Below are 24,659 nucleotides of genomic sequence, written 5' to 3'. Positions count from 1 at the left end.
TGTGTATGGTGAAGGTTGTTAAATCACGGACATATGTTTTAGATGGTTTCTCTGGCTTTCACTGTAACAGTTAGCTTATTAAAGAATGCTTTTGAAATGCAGTTTTATCACGCAGTTTTTCCCTCATATAAAAATGTTGTTTGCCTTTTGAGTATTTCTGATGTTATATACCTTGTTTAAGAAAGACCCCATTTTAACTAAATATGTGTAGAGAAAGACTGAGAAAGAAATACTGTGAACATGATAATGTACTGAAACCTTCTGGAAATTGAGGGGGAACTAAGAGTGCATAGAATATTGAATGATTTTTGCTGGTCTCTCTAGGATCTCTGAACAGTGTGAGGCAGGCTATTTTAGGATTAAAAAAATACCTATTACCCAGTATTTGTATTAACTTAGCAGGTGAAAGGAAGCTTTTAGAATTTATTGAAAATTAAAATGTTTACTGATGATAAATTTATCTATGACCTTTTCATGAAATATGGAATAACATCCGTTTTTTATAAAATTTCACTTCTTTCCTCCTACTGTTCTGTTAAATTAACTAATTTGATTTTTTTTTTTACATTTAGTTTTTGGACTAATTAAAAATATATGAGTTATGAAATTCTGTGATATTCTAAAAGAGGCTGTCTATATTTTAAGATACTTTTTTTTTTAGTTTAGAAATACATTGCTTGAGTTTCTGTAATGATAAAAATAATCTGTATTGCATTTTACATTTATGTAAAAGAGGCAGCATGGCTTTCTTAAAATTTCCATGATCTGAAGCTATCAGACTTTTAGGATGGGTGCTTATCCTTTATACATCTTTTCCTTGTTTGATTTTGGTTTCTTTTTTTGTAATGCCAAAAACTTATGTGTTTATTAATGATAGGACTGAGTACACTTCACTTTAGAAGTTGTGCTCTTAACAGCATGGTATGGAATTTGTTTTAAAATAAATGTTAGTAGTTTTAAAATTTGAAAAAAATCTATTTCTTGAGGGAATTTTGTGTATCCTTACTAAGATTCTTTTGCTTGGCTTCAAGTTTCTATTGTAATGGGCATGTTCATAATTGCCATGAAATTATTAAAAACCTGGAGTTTTAGGTTGCTGCAGTTAAACATCAAATTGTGAAGTTTCTAATGCTTCTGTGAGATCAGCCTTATTTAACTTTAAAAATATTTCATCTAAAAGTATCTGAAACTACCAGTTAGTAAATGAAGAATTTATTCTGTCTTAGGAGGAATAAATCCCCTGTCCTTATATATCTTTAACTTGTTAGTCTTAAGAAAACATGACATTTTTTTACCTGTCAATCTATTGATCTTCATAAACTACTTGATTTACTTTTAGTAAGCAAAACCAGTTATGCAAATAGTTATTATTTAAGAAATATGATAGATGAAAATGAGTTTATATGAGCTTGTAATTAGTATCTCCACATATTTTAATGTTTTGGTTTCTTTGTGTTTGAATCAGATACAGTAGTCTTAAAATTCTTACTTTGCTTAAACATTAAATCAGAAAGTAAGATGTAGAATAAAAAATCATCCTTGAAGAAAAATTTATAGAACAAAGATGATCTGAGTATGTCATCAGACGTACTCTTACAACAACTTTAAAAATGTATCTAAATAATAGGCCTTTCAGCTTTGTGGACTGGACATAATAATGATCTTAAAGTTGAAGCATCAATTCTATAAGTATCACTCTGGAAAGTATAGTGTTGGTTGTTATTACATGAATAATTATTGTTTAAAGGTATTAATTGAAATGGAATATTCAGTTATTGTATTGTGACATTAAGTATGATCTTTAAAGTGACAGAAACATAACATGATAGGTATGAACAATCACATTATATTTTATTCTGAATTACTTTCCAGGAGAAATTACTAGAATAGTACAACACGTCAATTGTAGACAATCTATTATTGAAAGAGGACTCTTTCAAATAGTTTTCTTGAGGCTTTTTCTAGGTAACTAATCTTGTCCCTAAATCTGCAGCTTAACTTTCATCAGATTTTCAGGTGCTAGGGCAGATTACTTCTATGACATATAAGCAATAAAAAGTTAAAAAATTAAAATCTTCCATAATAATTACTCCAAAAGCATTTTTAGGTTCAGCTTGTCAAAGAAGTGAAGATTTTCAATACAGAATAATATTTGATGTATCATAAGTCACTAAACCAGAGATATGTATAGATTGATAAAATACTGTATTATCTAATGAATATTTGAAATTTCTTTTGTTTGAAAATAATCAAAATATTTTAGATGGACTTTTTATTGGAAACGATATAATATAGCTCTTACATTTTAAACTGAAACTTCTTATGTGACTCTCCTATCTTGTGCTTCTTAAGTACCATTTTTGTACGTAAAAGAGGTGGCAGAGTACCCTCTTCTTTTATAATTAAAATAACAAAACCAAAGTTCCAACAAGAAAAATAAAAATCTGTGTCTGCATCTGATGTAAATCGACTTGTTAGGTTTTGATGAAATGACACTTTCATTTATATTCTTATCAAAATTTCTTACCCTAAACTCATTTTCCCCCAAATTAAATGACTTGATCAGGATACAAAGATAATTCCTTTTGTTACCAGCAACAAAATTCTGAAGTACTAAGTTCATTATGGAATCTAAATTTGTGATCTTATCTTTGGAAGCAAACAAAAATGTTGGGATGCTAGAAGGTATATTTTTAACAGTGTTCAGTGCCTTGAGTAATCATTTGCTTTAAGCAGTATTTAAATAACATGATAATGATGATTATCTTTTGTAATACAATTTGTGGAGAAAATGTACTTAATATTTTCTAAGTTTTGCTTTTTCTGATTTTTAGTAATATTTCTTGTTCTTTTCCTCCAAACCTTGTAATTATTTCTCTGTCACTTAATGTATGTCAGTGAGTTTGCTGTGCCGGCTGGCCACACAGGGGCATAATAGGGCTGTAATTTATTCAGAATGGATATTAAAGACACACACTCTCTCTCTCCTTTCCATCTGTATATAATGAGCTATGCACAGGCTTTAATATTTAAAAGTAAAATTTAAAAAACCTAGTAGATCAAAGAAGATTCGGATTTGTTGACATTTTCAATCACAAGTAAGGTTCCCATGTGATCAGATTTGGCTGGGCTGGCCTCCATTTATGCCTGCTGTCTCCCACTGATTATTGTCGCTACTGCTTTTCCTCTCAAAAGTGTTGTCATTTGACAATAAATTACAGATCCACTCTAATTATAAAACTGAAATGTAAAGCTTGAATTCACCTAGTGTAAATGGGCTCTTTTCCTCCAAAACATTCAGTTCATTTCAGTTCAGCTGCTCAGTCATGTCCGACTCTGCAGCCCCATGGACTGCAGCACCCCAGGCTTCCCTGTCCATCACCAACCCCCAAAGCTTGCTCAAACTCACGTCCATCAAGTTGGTGATGCCATCCAACCATCTCATCCTCTGTTGTCCCCTTCTCCTCCTGCCTTCAATCCTTCCCAGCATCAGGGTCTTTTCCAGTGAGTCAGTTCTTTGCATCAGGTGGCCAAAGTATTGGAGTTTCAGCTTCAACATCAGTCCTTCCAATGAATATTCAGGACTGATTTCCTTTAGGATGGACTGGTTGGATCTCCTTAGAGTTCAAGGGACTCTCAAGAGTCTTCTCCAGAGTCCCCCAAAATAAAGTTTCTCACTGTTTCCATTGTTTCTCCATCTATTTGCCTTGAACTGATGGGACTGGATGCCATGATCTTAGTTTTCCGAATGTTGAGTTTTAAGCCAACTTTTTCACTCTCCTCTTTCACTTTCATCAAGAGGCTCTTGAGTTCTTCGCTTTCTGCCATAAGAGTGGTGTCATCTGTGTATCTGAGGTTATTGATATTTCACCTGGCAATCTTGATTCCAGCTTGTGCTTCATCCATCCTGGCATTTTTGCATGATGTACTCTGCATGTAGCCCGCCACGCTGCCCGGTCCATGGTGATTCCCCAGGCAAGAATACTGAAGTGGATTGCCATGCCCTCTTCCAGAGGATCTTCCCAACTCAGGGATCGGACCTGAGTCTCTTAGGTCTCCTGCACTGGCAGGCGAGTTCTTTACCACTAGCACCACTTGGGAAGCCCTCTAAAACATTAATATTATCTTAAATAAAATTTGATTTCACAATGTAAATATTTAATTGTTTCATCTAGTAGTATTTTTGGTTAGAAGTGTTTAGACCTTTATATAGCTTTTTACTATTGCTTTGGTTTGTAATGAAGCCATCAATTTGTGCTCAGAATTTTTGGCACGGACACCTGTTTTTCATCTTGGCACGTTAACCACTACTTTGACATAGAAAGAACAGCATTCTTAGTTTTCATAGTTCTGGGAGCACAGTGTGCTCAGTGTGCATTGTTTTTAGTTGGTATGATCACAGCACATCAGTTTTTCATGACAGGAAGAGTGTTTCGTGAATAGTCTATATTCTGAAAGATAAAGCACCCAGGAGGTGGATACGAATGTACACATGTGCATACACAAACATACACACATATCTATATTTATGCTACTTAGTTGCTAAGTCGTGTCCAACTCTTTTGTGACCCCATGGACTGTAGGCCACCGGGCTCCTTTGTCCATGGGATTTCCTGGGCAAGAATACTGTAATAGGTTGCCATTTCCTTCTCCAGGGTATATTCCTGACCCAAAGCATCTCTCCTGCTTTGCAGATAGATTCTTTACTGCTGAGCCACCAGGGAAGCTCCAGAGTGTATCTATAAACCTTGTTAAATATATAATAATTATTATAATTATTTATTATAATAAATAATTAATATAATTATAATAGAATTATTATAATATATAGCATTATATTATAATGCTAATAGTTATATTACAGAAATAAAAGCTTATCTTAACAACTCTCTGTATTTCAAATCAGAATGTCTTTTGATTTCTAGATATGTATGATTAATACTTTTACTGGAATATTTACTGTGAATCGTAGCCATATGCCAAAATTATGAGTATAGATACTTGCTCTGATACTGATATACAGTCACTAAGTACTATTTTCTCTATTCAAAGAACTTGTATTTATAACGTTACTGCTTTTGTTGATGACTGACAAGTAAAAGTTAGCTATACTTTTTTATTGTCACCTTTTATATGATTGTAAGGAATCTTAGAAAACTCGAAGAAGCTAATTACTGGTAAACTCATTTTGTTTAATTCACTGACTAGAAAAATGAATTCATTTCGTATATGCTATGGACCCTTCACATCCATTTATGAATTACTGACAAAGATTCATGTCCCCAAGAAAATAATTCCTAAGGCTGATCTAGGAATTTAGCTTCTGCATTTGAGAAGTTTTAAGGATCTCAGAGGGCTTCCTTGTGGCTCAGTTGATAGAGAATCTGCCTGCAACGTGGGAGGCCTGGGATCCATCCGAGTTGAAATCTTTGTGAGCAGTTCTTTTGGGGCAAAATTTAAAAAACCATTACAAGTTAAAATTGTGGTATCTTCAACTATGAGGGCTCTTTGTCTAGTGTTTTTCAAGTCATGATTTTTGTCTGTCTTTTGATTTTAGCTGAGAACATTTCCTTTAAAATCTCGGTATGTAAAATAGTTAAAAGTAGAGCAGCTCTGGTTTAGAAATTGGGACATGGGACCCAAATTAGGCTCTAGGAAATAACAGTTTTCAGCTGCTTACTTAAACTCAGGACTTCTCAGTTAAGTTCCTTTAAACTTTCCATTTCATTGCATGACCTTTGACATGTCAGATATAGAGATAAAGGAAATTGGCAAGGAGAGCTGCCGTGTCTAGTCAGCAGGTGATTTGTGCCTGACTGTTCTACATATATTGGGGTAGCTTTATGTTGTGTAGTGTTGAACACAGGGATTGTGTTCATATCTTGGGTCTGCTACTTACTGACCATGTGATATTGGAGTAATCACTATAGGGTGAGCCTCTTGAATTAGACATCTTTTTTGGGTGTTAGTTCTAAAAGGTCTTGTAGGTCTTCATAGAACTGTTCAACTTCAGCTTCTTCAGCATTACTGGTTGGGGCATAGACTTGGATTACTGTGATACTGAATGGTTTGCCTTGGAAACGAACAGAGATCATTCTGTTGTTTTTGAGATTGCATCCAAGTACTGCATTTCGGACTCTTTTGTTGACCATGATGGCTACTCCATTTCTTCTGAGGGATTCCTGCCCGCAGTAGTAGATATAATGGTCATCTGAGTTAAATTCACCCATTCCAGTCCATTTCAGTTCGCTGATTGCTAGAATGTCGACATTCACTCTTGCCATCTCTTGTTTGACGACTTCCAATTTGCCTTGATTCATGGACATTCCAGGTTCCTATGCAATACTGCTCTTTACAGCATCGGACCTTGCTTCTATCACCAGTCACATCCACAGCTGGGTATTGTTTTTGCTTTGGCTCCATCCCTTCATTCTTTCTGGAGTTATTTCTCCACTGATCTCCAGTAGCATATCGGGCACCTACTGACCTGGGGACTTTCTCTTTCAGTATCCTATCATTTTGCCTTTTCATACTGTTCATGGGGTTCTCAAGGCAAGAACACTGAAGTGGTTTGCCATTCCCTTCTCCAGTGGACCACATTCTGTGAGATCTCTCCACCATGACCCGCCCATCTTGGGTTGCCCTACGGGCACGGCTTAGTTTCATTGAGTTAGACAAGGCTGTGGTCCTAGTGTGCTTAGATTGACTAGTTTTCTGTGAGTATGGTTTCAGTGTGTCTGCCCTCTGATGCCCTCTTGCAATACCTACTGTCTTACTTGGGTTTCTCTTACCTTGGGCGTGGGGTATCTCTTCACGGCTGCTCCAGCAAAGCACAGCCAATGCTCCTTACCTTGGACGAGGGGTATCTCCTCACCGCCGCCCTTCCTGACCTTCAACGTGGGATAGCTCCTCTAGGCCCTCCTGTGCCCGCACAGCCACGGTGTGGGGTTGCTCCTCCCGGCCGCCGCCCCTGGCCTTGGGCTTAGGGGCGTGGGGTATCTCCTCCCGGCCATGGCCCCTGACCTCGGACGCTGGGTATCTCCTCTCGGTGGCCCCCCCTGACCTCAGACATGGGGTAGGTCCTCTCGGCCGTTTCTGTGCCGTCGCAGTCTGGCACTCTCGGCCTCTGCCCCTGACCTCGGACGCGGGGTAACTCGTCTTGGCCGCTGCCCTTCGGGCATGGGGTCCTCCCGGCTTCTGCCCCTGACCTCGGACGTGGCGTAGCTCCTCTCAGCCACGCTTTTGCGCACCCGTCGCAGCCGCCTGCGCTTTAGCGCGCCCATCTGGTTAACACCGAAATCAGATTGATTATATTCTTTGCAGCCAAAGATGGAGAAGCTCTATACAGTCAGCAAAAACAAGACCAGGAGCTGACTGTGGCTCAGACCATGAACACCTTGTTGCCAAATTCAGACTTAAATTGAAGAAAGTAGGGAAAACCACTAGACCATTCAGCTATGACCTAAATCAAATCCCTTATGATTATACAGTAGAAGTGAGAAATAGATTTAAGGGCCTAGATCTGATAGATGAGTGCCTGATGAACTATGGAATGAGGTTGGTGACATTGTACAGGAGACAGGGATCAAGACCATCCCCATGGAAAAGAAATGTAAAAAAGCAAAATGGCTGTCTGGGGAGGCCTTACAAATAGCTGTGAAAAGAAGAGAAGCGAAAAGCAAAGGAGGAAAGGAAAGATATAAACATCTGAATGCAGACTTCCAAAGAATAGCAAGAAGAGATAAGAAAGCCTTCTTTAGCGATCAATGCAAAGAAATAGAGGAAAACAATAGAATGGAAAGACTAGAGATCCCTTCAAGAAAATCAGAAGATACCAAAGGAACATTTCATGCAAAGATGGGCTCGATAAAGGACAGAAAAAGTATGGACCTAACAGAAGCAGAAGATGTTAAGAAGAGATGGCAAGAATACACAGAACTGTACAAAAAAGATCTTCACGACCCAGATAATCACGATAGTGTGATCACTGACCTAGAGCCAGACATCCTGAAATGTGAAGTCAAGTGGGCCTTAGAAAGCATCACTACGAACAAAGCTAGTGGAGATGATGGAATTCCAGTTGAGCTATTCCAAATCCTGAAAGATGATGCTGTGAAAGTGCTGCACTCAGTATGCCAGCAAATTTGGAAAACTCAGCAGTGGCCACAGGACTGGCAAAGGTCAGTTTTCATTCGAATCCCAAAGAAAGGCAATGCCAAAGAATGCTCAAACTACTGCACAATTGCACTCATCTCACACGCTAGTAAAGTAATGCTCAAAATTCTCCAAGCCAGGCTTCAGCAATATGTGAACCATGAACTTCCTGATGTTCAAGTTGGTTTTAGAAAAGGCAGGGGAACCAGAGATCAAATTGCCAACATCCGCTGGATCATGGAAAAAGCAAGAGAGTTCCAGAAAAATATCTATTTCTGCTTTATTGACTATGCCAAAGCCTTTGACTGTGTGAATCACAATAAACTGTGGGAAATTCTTCAGGAGATGGGAATACCAGACCACCTGATCTGCCTCTTGAGAAATTTGTATGCAGGTCAGGAAGCAACAGTTAGAACTGGCCATGGAACAACAGACTGGTTCCAATAGGAAAAGGAGTACGTCAAGGCTGTACATTGTCACCCCGTTTATTTAACTTATATGCAGAGTACATCATGAGAAACGCTGGACTGGAAGAAACACAAGTTGGAATCAAGACTGCCGGGAGAAATATCAGTAACCTCAGATATGCAGATGACACCACCCTTATGGCAGAAAGTGAAGAGGAAATAAAAAGCCTCTTGATGAAGGTGAAAGTGGAGAGTGAAAAAGTTGGCTTAAAGCTCAACATTCAGAAAATGAAGATCATGGCATCTGGTCCCATCACTTCATGGGAAATAGATGGGGAAACAGTGGAAACAGTGTCAGACTTTATTTTTCTGGGCTCCAAAATCACTGCAGATGATGACTGCAGCCATGAAATTAGAAGACGCTTACTCCTTGGAAGGAAAGTTATGACCAACCTAGACAGCATATTCAAAAGCAGAGACATTACTTTGCCAACAAACGTCCATCTAGTCAAGGCTATGGCTTTTCCTGTGGTCATGTATAGATGTGAGAGTTGGACCGTGAAGAAGGCTGAGCGCCAAAGAATTGATGCTTTTGAAGTGTGGTGTTGGAGAAGACTCTTGAGAGACCCTTGGACTGCAAGGAGATCCAACCAGTCCCTCCTAAAGGAGATCAGCCCTGGGTGTTCTTTTTTTGTGTGTGTGTGTAGTAAAGTTTTATTAAAGTATAAAGGAGATAGAGAAAGCTTCTGACATAGGCATCAGAAGGGGGTAGAAAGAGTACCCGCTTGCTAGTGTTAACAATGAGGTTATATAATCCAAAGAATGTCTGGAGGTTGTAAAGACCTCCTCCGACCTACTCCCATAATTTACATTTTAAGATAACACTGTCCTCAGGCAAGATACATCCTTGTAAAGACCAGGTATACTCCCATAATTAACATTTTAAAATAACAGAAGGTTGAATCCAAAGACTGTCCTTAGGCAGGATACATTATTGGTATATAATCCTAAGGAATGTGGAGAAAGAAAAAAAAGTTTGTCTTTTTTTCCTCCTTGAGAATTCCAGACCCCTCTCTCCTTGGGGACCCCTAGACTCCCTATCAACCTGCCTAGGAAATGACTCTCTCATTCCCCCCTTTTCTTTTAGGAGAATTATGTTGCCTAGGGGAAAGGGGCGACGTTCTCATTCCATAACTACTTCCAAGCTGACAAGGGGCGTTGTCCCTAAATTGGTGAGGCAACATATTCTCCTAATCCTCATATTGAGGATATCTGATCCAGGGGCCCCAAATAGTAGCTGGAGGAAGCTACAGCAGTAGCAGAAATTTGAGCAACCATTTGTAACTTAAAAGCTTTCATGCGGCTAGAAACAAATCCAGTTATACAGTTACAGATGCAGGGTGCAGACAGCAAGAACAAAACAATCAGAATCAAAATTAAAAGTCACATTATGTCCATAGTTAATGTGCAAAGTGTTGCACCAGTCCATTTTAGGGTTGGTAGATGTCATCAGATGACGAAGAGGCATCACATGTGATGTTGTCGAAGGTATTCACAGACTTGGAGAAAGTCTTTTCCTTGAAGTGGGGATGTCCACCACGGGAAGCCTTCCACTGACGAAGAGGGGAGCGCTCCGCAGACCCAGCAGTTAGACCGATTGTGGAATGCAGCATAGGAGTGAGCCCAGGACAGGAAGACATTGTCTTGAGGATCAAACTGCAGACTCAGGATTTTTGGAGTCAGCAGAAGTAGACTCACATAGATTATCAGGCCCATCCGCTGCCCTTTGTTTAACTCTAGAGCTTGGGTCAGAGCCACAAGCTCCGCTAACAGAGCACTGGTTCCCTAGGGGAGAGATTTTGCTTTCAAAACCTGTTCAGCAGTCACCACGGCGTAACCTGCTTTATGCTTTCCATCCTGAACAAAAGAACTGCCATCTGTAAATATTTCCATGTCAGGATTGTCTAATGGGGTATCTTTTAGATCCTCCCGAGCTGCATAAAGTTAGGAATTGAGAACAATCGTGATCAGGTGTTTCATTTTCCTTCTCAGGAAGGAAAGTGGCAGGATTTAAATTTCCACAAACTTTAAGCTTAGTTACTGGTCCTTCTAACAACAATGACTGATACTTAAGAAGCCTACTGTCTGTCATCCAAATATTAACCTTAGAATTTAAGATTCCACTCACATCATGAGAAGTCAGTACAGTAAGGTTTCGTCCATTAATTATTTTTAAAGCTTCAGGTGCTAATAAAGCCGCTGCCCCAATTACTCTTAGGCAGTGGGGCCACCCACGTGAAACTACATCTAATTCTCTGCTTAGATAAGCAATAGGTTGCTGGTGAGGCCCTCAGGGTTGTGTCAAAACTCCCAATGCCACACCTTTTCTTTCAGTGACAAACAAATTAAATTCTGACCCTGTGGGCAAGCTCAGAGCTGGAGCTTGCAGGAGAGCAGTCTGAAGAACCTTAAAAGCCTTTTGAGTTTCTGGAGACCAAACCAGCCCTGGGTGTTCTTTGGAAGGAATGTTGCTAAAGCTGAAACTCCAGTACTTTGGCCACCTGATGGGAAGAGTTGACTCATTGGAAAAGACTCTGATGCTGGGAAGGATTGGGGGCAGGAGGAAAAGGGGACGACAGAGGATGAGATGGCTGGATGGCATCACTGACTCGATGGACATGAGTCTGAGTGAACTCCGGGAGTTGGTGATGGACAGGGAGGCCTGGCGTGCTGTGATTCACGGGGTCGCAAAGAGTCGGACACAACTGAGCGACTGATCTGATCTGATCTGAAATTGAATTAGAGGCTATATATTTTTTAACCTCTGAATTCCCACAGTTACATCTCCCATGATTCATTACAGTCAACACTGACTCTTTTCAGCCTCCAGAACCAAGTATTGTTCTGATTATTTATTTATTTTTTTAGTATAGATTGTTTTGTCTGTTCTAGAACTTCATGTAATTGAAACCATGTAGGTGATACAGTTTTATGAAAGACTTTTGATTAACATAATTTAAAAAATTCACTCATGTGCATTTATGATTAGTTTTCCCTTTCCTTATGAGTAGTTCCCTATTTTATGAATATTTTATACTCATGTTAATCTTGTGGACATACATTTTAATTTCTGTTGGATAAATATCTAGAAGAGAAATTCTTGGGTCTTTGGAGAGGTGTGTATTTAGTTTTATTATGCCAGATCATTTTTTAAAAATAACTAAACTCTCACCAAATATGTTTGAGAGTTTTGGTGGTTCCTCACACTTTCTGACATTTGTTGATATATGTCTTTTAATTGTTTGTCATTGTAATGAATTTATAATAGCAACTCCTTTGGTAGTATTTGCCTGGTGACCAACAGTGTCACTTTTTCATATACAGATTGGTCATTTGTATATCTTCCTTTGTGAAGTGTCTGTTCAATTTTTAAAAATTAGGTTGTTTTTATTTTTATTAATGAGTTGCAAAAATTCTTTATCTATTCTAGGGATCAGTCATTTGTCAGATATATGCTTTGTGAATATATTTCCCAGTCTGTGGTTTGCCTGTTTATTTTCTTAATATTCCCTTTACATGAGCAGAAGTTTTAATTTTGATAAAAATTGAATTTACCGATTTTTTTATTTATGGTTTTTCTTTTCTTTGTGCTAACGTTTCGCCAGTCCCTAAGTTGTCAGACTATCCTCCTGTATATCTTCGAGAAGGTTTAGTTTTAGCTTTTCAGTTTAGGTATACAATCCATTGCACATTATTTTTTGTGTGACTGGTGGGAGGTAGGGGTCAAGATTCGTAATTTTCCTGGTTGTTATTCAGTGTTTTACCACAATTTGCTAAAAATACTTAAAGATTTTATACTCTCTGTTGGATTGCTTTGTCACCTTTGTGATATTGGATATCTAGGCCCTTTGCATTTTCATATATATTTTACAATCAATTTGTTAATTTTGATTTAAAAGTTTGCTAGGATTGAGTCTGGGATTGCATTGTATTTCTGTGCATTGATTAGGGAGAATTAACATCTAAAAACATTAATTTTTCCTGTTGGATGTTTCTTCATTTATTTAGATCATCTAAGAATGTTTTGTAGTTTTAAGCTTAGAGATCTTGAATGACTATTTTTTTCATAAGCATGTAAAGTATTTGATCATACTATAAATAGAATTATTTTTAAAATTTCAGTTTCTAGTTGTTTTCAACTTCTATGTAAATTTATTTTCAGTGTTAACCTTGTATCTTTTGACCTTGCCAAATTTACTTATTAGTTGTGATAATTATTTTAGGTTCATTACAATATGCTATGTAAACATTCATGTCATCTGTAGATAGATATAGTTCTACTTCATATCCAGTATTTATGCTTTTTGTTTCTTTTTCTTCTTTTATAGGACAGATAGTACAGTGGTAAATAGAAGTTGTGATAGCCCATTTGTTTATTAACAGTTTTTAGAAAGGTATAAATTTCATAATTTTCCTTTATTGTTTTTAATATCTATGGAATTGATACTGTTAACCTTTCTTTTATTTTTGATATTGATATTTTTTAATTCATGAACTTCCTCTTGTTTGCTTGATTGGTTTATTTTTAAATTTTAAGCTCTGTTCATTTTCTCTCCTGTTTGTGTCAATTGTTTTACTAAGTGATTTTTGTGTGTGTGTGTGTACTGACAAAAGTTTTTATTTATTTAATTGAAGGATAATTGTTTTACAATATTGCATTGGTTTTTACACAAAGCTTTTTACATTAATGGCCACAAAGCACACAAGGCTACTCAACTCTGCTGAACTTTCTTTTTTTTTTTTAATTTAATTTAATTTTATTTTTTAACTTTGCAATATTGCATTGGTTTTTACACAAAGCTTTTTACATTAATGGCCACAAAGCACACAAGGCTACTCAACTCTGCTAAACTTTCTTTCTTTTTTTTTTTAATTTAATTTAATTTAATTTTTTAACTTTACAATATTGTACTGGTTTTGCCATATATCAAAATGAATCTGCCACAGGTATACATGTGTTCCCCATCCTGAACCCTCCTCCCTCTTCCCTCCCCATACCATCCCTCTGGGTCGTTCCAATGCACCAGCCCCAAGCATCCAGTATCGTGCATCGAACCTGGACTGGCGACTCCTTTCATATATAATATTATACATGTTTCAGTGCCATTCTCCCAAATCATCCCACCCTCTCCCTCTCCCACAGAGTCCAAAAGACTGTTCTATACATCAGTGCCTCTTTTGCTGTCTCGTATACAGGGTTATTGTTACCATCTTTCTAAATTCCATATATATGCGTTAGTATACTGTATTGGTGGTTTTCTTTCTGGCTTACTTCACTTGTATAATCGGCTCCAGTTTCATCCACCTCATTAGAACTGACTCAAATGCATTCTTTTTAATGGCTGAGTAATACTCCATTGTGTATATGTACCACAGCTTTCTTATCCATTCATCTGCTGATGGACATCTAGGTTGCTTCCATGTCCTGGCTATTATAAACAGTGCTGCGATGAACATTGGGGTACACGTATCTCTTTCAATTCTGGCTTCCTCAGTGTGTATGCCCAGCAGTGGGATTGCTGGATCATAAGGCAGTTCTATTCCCAGTTTTTTAAGGAATCTCCACACTGTTCTCCATAGTGGCTGTACTAGTTTGCATTCCCACCAACAGTGTAAGAGGGTTCCCTTTTCTCCACACCCTCTCCAGCATTTATTGCTTGTAGACTTTTGGGTCGCAGCCATTCTGACTGGCGTGAAATGGTACCTCATAGTGGTTTTGATTTGCATTTCTCTGATAATGAGTGATGTTGAGCATGTTTTCATGTGTTTGTTAGCCATCTGTATGTCTTCTTTGGAGAAATGTCTATTTAGTTCTTTGGCCCATTTTTTGATTGGGTCATTTATTTTTCTGGAATTGAGCTGTAGGAGTTGCTTGTATATTTTTGAGATTAGTTGTTTGTCAGTTGCTTCATTTGCTATTATTTTCTCCCATTCTGTAAGTGATGTTTTTATCTTAACTTTCTTTTCAATTATTTGTATTTTAAACTATTTAGAAATTATCCCAGATATTGTGTAATTAAAATTTTTCTCTTTTTCAGATTATGTAATTATCGAGTTCATGGGATCTATCTTTCATAATCTCTATCTGATTACATGCTCATCTAGTGGATTTTTAATTTCAGAAATTTTATTTTTCATTCTAAAACTTCCATTTGGTTGTTTTGAATAGTCATCATTTCTCTGTTGAGATCTCCTATCTTTTCACTATTATGAGCATATTATCGTTACTTTCTTTACTACAGTTATTGTGGTAGCTTTCAGACCCTTTTCCGCTAACTGTAGCATCTAGGTTAGCTCTCGGTCTCTCTTTATATTTTTTTTTGTCTTGAGTAAGAATCATGATTTTCTATTCCTTAATTTATCGAATAATTTTTAGTTGTATCTTGGACATGTTTAACAATACTTTCTAGATAGAGACTCTGAAATCTGTTCTGAGTGCTGATTATTTTTAAAGCAAGTTAACTTGGCAGAACTTGAGCTACAGACTTTATTTCCCCTAAGGTACAACAGCTGAATTTTGGTTTAATTATTTTAATTTTAACTGAACTGTTTGAATTCTTCCTGTGCATACATGAGATTTGGACAGTGTTTATTATTCATGGAATTTAAGTTTTTCTTTTTGTAGCTTTCTTTTGTCATTCTGTCCTCACTTTCTAAATGCTCTATTTGCTCAAACTCTTCTCATTTTCAAGCTAAAACTGAGTCTTCTAATATAGATTTAGCCTTTAGGTATTGATTAGATTTGACTAAAAGCCATAAAAATGGGAAACTCAATCAGTGTCATTCTCTCCTTCCAAATGTCAGTTGCACCCCAGTGTCTGTCTTCTTTTTGTTACTATCTAGGGCCTTCAAGTAGCTTTTGTTCACATTTTGCCCAGAACACATTATCTGTGGGATGGTTCATTTGATGGCAGCTGTTTGGCCATTATCAAAAGAGGTATCTGTTCTTTAGTATTTTTAATTGTATTTGTTAAGTGCTATCTTGGCAGAAATTATATCTATAGATTCTTCCATAACTTCATCTTCATGCTCTATAATTTGTTGTGCTTTTCCAAATATCATTGGCTAGTGACTGATTAGGAATCTCATATATTAATTAAATTATCATAGGAATATATAGAGAATATGTAACTTTTAAATTTTTCAAAATTAATTTTATTTTTTTAAAATTATTTTTATTGGAGTATAGTTGATCTATAGTGTTATGTTAGTTTCTGCTGTACTGCAAAGTGAATCAATTATGCATATACATACATCCACTCTTCTTTAGGTTCTGTTCCCATATAGGTCATTATAGAGTATTGAGTGGAGTTCCCTGGAAATTAATTTTAATAATGTATTTTATTTAACTCAGTCTATCCAGAAACAAAAGGAGAAGGGGACATCAGAGGGTGAGATGGTTAGACAGCATCACAGACTCAATGGACATGAATTTGAGTAAACTCTAGGAGATAGTGGAGGACAGAGGAGCCTGGCATGCTGCAGTCCATGAGCTCACAGAGAGCTGGACACAACTTAGCAACTGAACAACAACGATCCAAAGTATTGCCATTTCAACACATAATGGATGTAAAACAATAAATGAACTATTTTAGATTATGGCTTTTTTGGTAAAAGGTCTTCAAAATCTGGTGTGTATTTCATACTTGCAGAGCAGCTTGATTTATACCAGCTACGTTTCAGAGCTTGGCAGCTATGACTGGTGGCTTAGTCTTTTTCTACTACTGTCCAGGCATGTGTGCTCAGTCCTGTCTGAATCTTTGTGACCCCATGGACTGCAGCCTGCCAGGCTCCTCTGTCCATGGAATTATCCCCACAAGAATATTGGAGTGGATTGCCATTTTCTCCTCCACAGGATCTTCCCGACCCAGGGATCCAACCTACAACTCCTGCAGCTCCTGCATTGGCAGGCAGATTCTTTACCACTGCGTCACCTGGGAAGCCCACTTTACTGCTGTGAAAGTGAAAGTATTATTTGCTCAATTGTATCCCTCTCTTTGTGACCCCGTGGACTGTAGCCCATCAGGCCCCTCTCTCCATGGAATTCTCCAGGCAAGATTACTGGAGTGGGTAGCCAGTCCCTTCTCCAGGAGGTCTTTCTGACCCAGGGAATACACCTGAGTCTCCTTCATTGCAGGCAGATTCCTCACTGTCTGAGCCAACAGGGAAGCCCTTCTTTACAACTGTACTTGATCCATAAGAGCAGTGTATGCATAGGCTTTCTTGGTAGAAAACATAAGATTGATATAACTGGTCTAACAGACCAGAAAGAGAAATTGAGAAATTGTCTGATTGGATGACACAAAAATCATCATATTTATTCTTTATCTTTTAGTTGGATGAGCATCCATTTCAAAGATATTTTCCATAGGGAATTTTTAAAGGAAATTTGATAATGTTTGTGATGACAATAAGTAGGCTAAAGATGAAGTTCATCTTTGTGAGAGTAGTCACCAATTGATTCTTCAACTGGTGTCAATCACAATATAAAAAATAAAAAATATGTGATTAAAATTTGATAATGATTTGTAATTATGGCCTATTTTTTAAATTGATAATTTTCCCAGTGTCACAGTGCATTTTTTGCATGAACATTTTTGTGAACATTACTTCTTTGGATCTGCTGAGTTATAGCTTAACTTTGAAACGACTTGGTGAACATAGAAGTGGCATACATTGCCTTTTCTGAAGAAATTGAACAGTTTTCTTTTTTTTTAATTAAACTATTTGCAAAAAATATAAATCTGACAATGAAATATGCTTAGAGCAATATGTATTTCAAAGGCAATTACCATATTTTCCATGAAGTTCACAGAGCTTGAAAATATTCATTATATCCTTTACCATTGCAACAAGCATGTAGATGAGCAATTTTAATGAAAAAGGCTACCACAATTTGATTATACTATCCAAAGATTATATGGAATTCTTCACTTGCATGAGTATATGAATCTTTTTTTCTCTCATTCAGTCACTTCAGTTGCTCAGTCATGTCCAACTCTTTGCGACCCCATGAATTCGCAGCACTCCAGGGCTCCCTGTCCATTACCAACCCCCGGAGTTCACTCAAACTCACGTCCATTGAGTCGGTGATGCCATCCAGCCATCTCATCCTCTGTCATCCCCTTTACCTCCTGCCCACAATCCCTCCCAGCATCAGAGTCTTCTCCAATGAGTCAACTCTTCACATGAGGTGGCCAAAGTACTGGAGTTTCAGCTTTAGCATCATTCCTTCCAAAGAAATCCCAGGGCTGATCTCCTTTAGGATGGACTGGTAGGATCTCCTTGCAGTCCAAGGGACTCTCAAGAGTCTTCTCCAACACCACAGTTCAAAAACATCAATTCTTTGGCACTCAGCCTTCTTCACAGTCCAACTCTCACATCCATACATGACCACTGGAAAAACCATAGCCTTGACTAGATGGACGTTTGTTGGCAAAGTAATGTCTCTGCTTTTGAATATGCTATCTAGGTTGGTCATAACTTTTCTTCCAAGGAGTTAGCATCTTTTAATTTCATGGCTGCAGTCACCATCTGCAGTGATTTTGGAGCCCCCCAAAATAAAGTCTGACACTGTTTCCACTGTTTCCCCATCTATTTCTCATGAAGTGATGGGACTGGATGCCATGATCTTCGTTTTCTGAATGTTGAGCTTTAAGCCAACTTTTTCACTCTCCTCTTTCACTTTCATCAAGAGGCTTTTTATTTCCTTTTCACTTTCTGCCGTAAGGGTGGTGTCATCTGGATACCTGAGGTTACTGATATTTCTCCTGGCAGTCTTGATTCCAGCTTGTGCTTCTTCCAGCCCAGCGTTTCTCATGATGTACTCTGTGTATAAGTTAAATAAGCAGGGTGAAATACACAAAGCTAGTGAAGGTGATGGAATTCCAGTCGAGCTATTTCTCACATTAGTTATTAGTTATTTTTATTCATGTTGGCTTATGTAAAGAAAGTTCATTACTATATAAAACACTTAATATCAGTATTAATTTTATATTACCACAAGCTTAGTAAGTTAAAACAATACCCACTTATTAACTGCAGCTCTGTATGTTGGAAATCTAGGTGAGTTCTGGCTTCTCTACTTAGGATTTCACAAGGTTGACTGAAGATATTGGCTAGCCTGGGCTCTTATCTGGAAGATCATGGGAAGAATCTACTTCCAAGTTCATTAAGTTTGTTGGCAGAACCCAGTTCTTTGTGTTGTGGACTTGAGATCATTATTTCCTTGCTGGCTGTCAGCTGGGAGCTACTGTCAGCCTGTAGAGGCTTTTTATGTTCCTTAGTTAGTAGTTTTGTCGATTTCTATTTTGAAATTTTTGTTATTTAATAATCTTCAAAAATTGAGATATAATTGAAAAAATATTGTATTAGTTGTAGATACACAATACAATGATTGCATATATTTATGTATTGCAAAATGATTACCAAATAAGTTTTGTTAACATCCATCACCACAACAGTTGCAATTTTTTAAATTGTGTGATGAGACTTACTTTCTTAGCAACTCTTAAATATAAAATACAGTTTTGCTAACTATAGTTTCCATGCTGTATATTACATTCTCAGGACTTATTTATTTTGTAACAGGAGCTTGATATCTTTTGAATCCCTTGCTTTCTCTCCCCTGTTCCTACAGACCTCAACTGGCACCGACCCATTTCCTTTCATATCTATGAATTTTAGATTCTACACATGAGATACACAGCATTTGTATTTCTCTATCTGAATATTTCATTTAGCATAATGCCCACAAGGTCCATCCCTGTTGTTGTCAATGGCAGAATTTCCTTCTTTAAAGACTAAATAACACTGGGATGACCCAGAGGGATGGTATGGGGAGGGAGGAGGGAGGAGGGTTCAGGATGGGGAACACATGTATACCTGTGGTGGATTCATTTCGATATTTGGCAAAACTAATAAAATATTGTAAAGTTTAAAAATAAAATAAAAACAAAACAAAACAAAAAAATAAAGGCTAAATAATATTCCATTGTGTATATATTGGACATTTTCTTTATCTATCCATCCATGGATACTTAGGTTGTTTCTGTGTCATGGCTGTTGTAAATAACGCTGCAGTGAATGTGGGTTGCATATATATCCTTTTAAGTTGGTATTTTCATTTACTTTGCATAAGTACTTGGAAGTGGAATTGCTGATTCATATAGTAGTTCTGTTTTTAGTTTTTTGAGGCTCCTTTATGTTGTTTTCCACAGTGGCTGAAATAATTTACATTCCCACGAACAATGCAGAAAAAGATTCCTTCTTTTCCAAATTTATGTCATCACTTGTTATTTCCTGTCTTTTGGATAATAGGTATTCTAATAGGTTGTGAGGTAATATCTCATTGTGGTTTCAATTTGCATATCCTGATGACTGGTGATGTTGGGCACCTTTTTATGGACCTGTTGGTCATTTGTTGTCATCTTTGAAAAATGTCTATTTAGATCTTCTGTCCATTTTTTTAATTGGATTTTTTTCCCATTGAATAGTATGAGTTCTTTGTATACTTTGCATATTGACCTCTTTTCAGACATATGACTTGCAAGTATTTTCTTTCACTACCTTCTCGTTTTTCCTGATAATTTCCTTTGCTGTACAGAAGGTTTTTAGCTTTATGTAATCCCACTTGTTTACTTTTGCTTTTTTCTCCTTTGCTTTTATTGTCAAATTCAAATAAATCATTGTCAAAATCGATGTCAAGGAGCTTATTCCCTGTGATTTTTTTCTATTAGTTTTATGGCTTCATGTCCTACATTCATGTCATCAGTCCATTTGGAGTTGGTTTCTGTGTATCATGTAAGAGAGTAGTCGAGTTTCATTCTTTTGTGTGTGGCTGTCTAGTCTTTCTAGCACCATTTATTGAAGAGACTATCATTTTTCCATTGTATAGCAGACTCCTTTGCCATAAATTAATTGACCACTTATGTGTGGGTTTATTTCTGGGCTTTCTATTCGGTTCCTTTGAATTAAATGTCTAGTTCATGCCAGTATTATACTGTTTGGATTACCGTAGCTTTATAATATAGTTTGAAATTGAAGTGTGATGCATCCTGCTTTACTCCTCCTCAAGTTTGCTTTGGCTGTTTGAGGTCTTTCGTTGTTCCATACTAATTTTAGGAATGTTTCTTCTTCTTCTGTGAGAAATGCCATTGGAATTTTTATATAAATTGCATTGAATCTGTAGATTGCTATAGGTAACATGGAAATTTTAGCTATATTAATGCTTCTATCCCATAAGCATCAACTGTTTTTCCATTTATTTGTGTATACTTCAATTTTTTTCTTTGTTATTCAGTTTCTTTCATCATTGTTTTATTTTTATTAATTTATTTTTCATCATTAAGAATATTTATGTATTGAAATGAATAAATATTTATTAATGTAAAACATACTTGTGATTAAAAGTATTAAACAGAACCAATAGTCTCAAGATAAAAATAATAGATCCCTTGGTCACCTTCTCTGTACCCCAGCCCCATTCTTCAGAGGTCAGTCACTTTTAAACTTCTATTTAGCTGTTTCTTCTGGCCCTTACCTCCATGCTTCTAGAGAATATACTTATACCATTATTTCTTTTATTTCTTTTAATTTTTACATTGTATTTATTTGGCTACAGTGGGTCTCAGTTGCAGCACACAAGTGCCTTGTGGCATCTGAGGTCTTTCTGTGTAGTGCATGGGCTCTAGATCCTAGGCTCAGTAGTTACAGTGTGCCAGCTTGGTTGCCCAGTGGCCTGTGGGCTCTTAGTTCCCTACCAAGGATCGAACCACATCCCCTGTATTGGAAGGCAGATTCTTAACCACTGGACCAGCAGGGAAGTCCCTCATTATTTCTGTTTTTTAAAAAAATTAATTTATTTTAATTGGAGGCTAATTACTTACAATATTGTAGTGGTTTTTGCCATACACTGACATGAATCAGCCATGGGTTTGCATGTGTTCATCATTGTTTTATAGTTTTCAGCGTATAGGCCTTTCATCTTCTTGATCAGATTTTTTTCCTAGGTATTTTGTTTTTGGATGCAGTTGTTAATGGGGTTGTTCTCTTAATTTCTCTTCCTTATATTAATAGTCTGTTGTTTGTGTATACAAGTGTTGCTGATTTTTGTATATTGATTTTCTTTCCTGCAACTTTACTGAATTTGTTTTTTAGTTCTAACACTATTTTTGATAGAGCTTTATATATATATATATATCAGATCAGATCAGTCACTCAGTTGTGTCTGACTCTTTGCAACCCCATGAATCGCAGCACGCCAGGCCTCCCTGTCTGTCACCAACTCCCAGAGTTCACTCAGACTCACTTCCATCGAGTCGGTGATGCCATCCAGCCATCTCATCCTCTGTCGTCCCCTTCTCCTCTTGCCCCCAATCCCTCCCAGCATCAGAGTCTTTTCCAATGAGTCAACTCTTCACATCAGGTGGCCAAAGTACTGGAGTTTCAGTTTTAGCATCATTCCTTCCAAAGAACACCCAGGGCTGATCTCCTTCAGAATGGACTGGTTGGATCTCCTTGCAGTCCAAGGGACTCTCAAGAGTCTTTTCCAACACCACAGTTCAAAAGCATCAATTATTCGGCGCTCAGCTTTCTTCACTGTCCAGCTCTCACATCCATACATGACCACAGGAAAAGCCATAGCCCTGACTAGACGGACCTTTGTTGGCAAAGTAATGTCTCTGCTTTTGAACATGCTGTCTAGGTTGGTCATAACTTTTCTTCCAAGGAGTAAGCGTCTTTTAATTTCATGGCTGTAGTCACCATCTGTAGTGATTTTGGAACCCAGAAAAATAAAGTTTGACACTGTTTCCACTGTTTCCCCATCTATTTCCCATGAAGTGATGGGACCGGATGCCATGATCTTCGTTTTCTGAATGTTGAGCTTTAAGCCAACTTTTTCACTCTCCACTTTCACTTTCATCAAGAGGCTTTTGAGTTCCTCTTCACTTTCTGCCATAAGGATGGTGTCATCTGCATATCTGAGGTTATTGATATTCTCCCGCCAATCTTGATTCCAGCTTGCGTTTCTTCCAGTCCAGCGTTTCTCATGATGTACTCTGTATATAAGTTAAATAAACAGGGTGACAATATACAGCCTTGACAAACTCCTTTTCCTATTTGGAACCAGTTGTAGCCCACCAGGCTCCTTTGTCCATGGGATTCTCCAGGCAAGAATACTGGAGTAGGTTGCCCTTCCCTTCTCCAGAGGATCTTCCTAATCCAGGGACTAAACCTGGGTCTCCGGCATTGCAAGCAGATTCTTTACCATATGAGCTAAGGGAGTTCCTGTATGTATATACACACACACACACACACACATACACATACATATATATGATATCATGTCATCTACAAATAAAGACAGTTGTACTTCTTTCTTTCTGCTTTGTGTTCCTTCCATATCTTTTTCCTGACTCTGACTAGGACTTATAGTACTATGTTGAACTTATAGTGCTACATTGAATAAGAGTGGTAAGGAGGAGCACGTTGTCTTCTTCCTGATCTTTGAGTATAATATTAGCTGTCGGCTTGTCATACATAGCCTTTATTATATTGATGTATGTTTTCTTTGAACTTTGTTGAGAGTTTTTTCATGAATAAGTGTTGTATTTTGTCAAATGCATTTTCTGTGTCTATTAGAATGATCAAATTTTATCCTTCATTTTGTTAATTGTTGTACCATCAGTTTTGTTGAATGGTGTATCACTTTGATCATGGTATATGTTTTTTTTTTTTTTTTTTTAATATATTGTTGAAGTCATTCGCTAATTTTTTTGAGGATATTTGCAGGTTTGTTCAGCAGGTATATGACCTGTTATTTATTTTTCTTATTGTCTTACATTTTCTATATCCTTACTAATTGTCTTTCTTTTAACACTGAGTGTTAAAACTTCCAAACATGATTGGATATTTGTCTGTTTCTTATAGTCCTATGTCATTTTTTTGCTTTATGTATTTTATTTTTCTGTTATTGGATATATTAGCACTTAGAGTTATCATTTTTTAAAGAATATATCTATTGCTGTGAAATCTTCCTCTGTAACTCAGGTAATATTTTCCTTGCATTATATTTTATCTGCTATTATTGTAGCTGCATTGACTTTTTAAAATTAATTTATTTTTTTATTGAAGGATAATTGCTTTACAGAATTTTGTTATTTTCTGTCAAACCTCAGCATGAATCAGCCATAGGTATACTCATTGACTTTTTTATGGTGAGTATGTGTGTGGAATATCCTTTCCCATTCTCTTAACCTATTGGATTCCTTATATTTAGAGTGTATGTGTGTGAGATAGAGAGACAGAGAGAGAAACAGAGAGGCAGAGCAACAGCATATGATTTTTCTCCAGTCCCTTTTTTTTTTTTAAATTGGAATGCTTTCCATTTACATTTCATATAATTACTTATGTAGTTAGACTTAATCTATCAGCTAGCTATTTTCTATTTCTTCCATTTTTAAAAATCCTTTTGTTTGATTTATTAATTAATTTTTGGTATTCCATCGTATCTCCTTTAATACGTTTTAAACTATAACTTTTTAGAAGTGTTACTCTTGGAATTATACTGTGCATTCTTAATTTATAATTCTACCATGAATTAATATTAGAATCTTATAATTAATTTCATTTTTACCTCCATTGTACTTTTGCTGTTGTCGTTATATATCTTACCATACACAAGAATTAGAAACATTACCGTACATTCTAAATTTTCATCCAGTTATCAACATTTTTGGTTTTTAAAAAGAATTTTTTTTATAATTACTCACATATTTGCTGTTTTTGGTTATCTTCATTCTTCTCTCCATATTTGGGCCTCTTTCTGTTATCATTTCTGTTCCAGCTTCTGTTAGTATGCATGTTGTATGGTTGATCTTCTTTCAGCCTTGTAGTTTAAAAAAGTCTTTATTCTTGCCTTCATTTGTTGGAAGGGTGCTTAATTACAGATTAGATATAGATTTAGGTGAACTTTTTCTTTCTCTCTTAAGAGACATCGTTCTTAACATATGTCATTCTTAGGCTTCATAGGGCATA

The 24,659-nt window shown here is 36.8% G+C and overlaps 1 protein-coding gene across 39 annotated transcripts in view; it reads left to right on the top strand.

Moving 5' to 3' along the window:
- Window positions 1-24,659, top strand: part of RIMS2 (regulating synaptic membrane exocytosis 2) — a 608,892-nt gene that overhangs the window by 216,660 nt on the left and 367,573 nt on the right. The gene's annotated exons all lie outside the window — the stretch shown is intronic.

This window comes from Bos taurus, chromosome 14 (assembly GCF_002263795.3).
Source record: "Bos taurus isolate L1 Dominette 01449 registration number 42190680 breed Hereford chromosome 14, ARS-UCD2.0, whole genome shotgun sequence".
Classification (NCBI taxonomy): domain Eukaryota; kingdom Metazoa; phylum Chordata; class Mammalia; order Artiodactyla; family Bovidae; genus Bos; species Bos taurus.
This window is presented reverse-complemented; position numbering and strand designations above follow the sequence as displayed.